The 1,177-nt window shown below is 47.1% G+C and overlaps 1 protein-coding gene across 1 annotated transcript in view; it reads left to right on the top strand.

Moving 5' to 3' along the window:
- Positions 1-6: 6 nt before the first annotated feature.
- The window catches only part of LOC101857883 (chaoptin), a 7,386-nt gene continuing 6,215 nt past the window's right edge, over positions 7-1,177 (top strand). The window contains exon 1 of the mRNA XM_005100820.3: positions 7-808. The gene's annotated coding sequence lies outside the window, so the exon portion shown is untranslated. The remainder of the gene's footprint in view (positions 809-1,177) is intronic.

Here is a 1,177-nt window from a genome sequence, read left to right as displayed (position 1 = left end):
AGTCTTCCCCCTCACGCCTCAGGACTTTCCTCCGGTGCCGCTGTGAGTCTGTGAGTCTGTGTGAGCTAATGGTGCGGCAACAACTCACGACAAGACGCCGGGCTGTGAACGTACACTCGTCACTGGATGAGTCAGGGGAGTCTGAACCGTGACGGGGGAACACGGGGATAGCTCGCTACAGAAACATAGACACGGGGATAGCTCGCTACAGAAACATAGACACGGGGGATAGCTCACCACAGAAACATAGACACGGGGGATAGCTCACCACAGAAACCCTTCTCTCTTCTGTGTGTTGGAATAACATCGTGCCTTGTGCTTAAGCCTCTGGTATAGAGTGTTATATCCAGAGTTATCGTTCATCGTGCTTTGGAGTAAGAGTCTTGAAGACCTGGCACCAAGAAACCGTGTGACAGGTCACCACATAGACCCACACAAACACCTACACATAGACCCACACAAACCAGGCGTGTGTAGATGATGGAGCTATGACATGCAGGAACCCCCGAGGTACATTCTGAGAGGAGACAAGAGCTGGGAGATGAAGACCTTGTTGGTTGCGAGACGGAGATTGTGAGAGAAAGAGACTGTGTACATAGTGAGAGATTGTGAGAGAAAGAGACTGTGTACATAGTGAGAGACTGTGAGAGAAAGAGACTGTGTACATAGTGAGAGACTGTGAGAGAAAGAGACTGTGTACATAGTGAGAGACTGTGAGAAGCGCTGAGTGAACTGGATATACCTTCTCCACACACAACATTAGATCTATATCTAGTGCGTCGACTCATCACCACAACACTGGAACAAGGTAAGCTGGATGGATACCTTTTAGTCTAGAATACAATGCCAATGGATAGCTTTTAGTCTAGAATATAATGGCAATGGTTTGCTCTTTAGTCCGTGACTTTCCCAGTGGCAGCTTTCTGTGGTGTCTACAATCTCGCAAACACGACAAACAGGAGAACCTGATGAAGAAGGCCGATATTATTATGTTTCTGTAAAACGTAAAATTTATTTTTTTGGACCGTCCAAAATTGACTAACTCGTTTACAAATAATCATTATGCTTAGATCTTGACCTAATGAGATTAGGTGCGCGGAATGTGTTGCTGTATGGAACAATACATGAGAACGTAAACCACCAAACGGTCAGCGAAATCCCCCCCCCCCCCCCCCCC

The sequence above is a fragment of the Aplysia californica genome, unplaced genomic scaffold, assembly GCF_000002075.1.
Source record: "Aplysia californica isolate F4 #8 unplaced genomic scaffold, AplCal3.0 scaffold00261, whole genome shotgun sequence".
Classification (NCBI taxonomy): domain Eukaryota; kingdom Metazoa; phylum Mollusca; class Gastropoda; order Aplysiida; family Aplysiidae; genus Aplysia; species Aplysia californica.
This window is presented reverse-complemented; position numbering and strand designations above follow the sequence as displayed.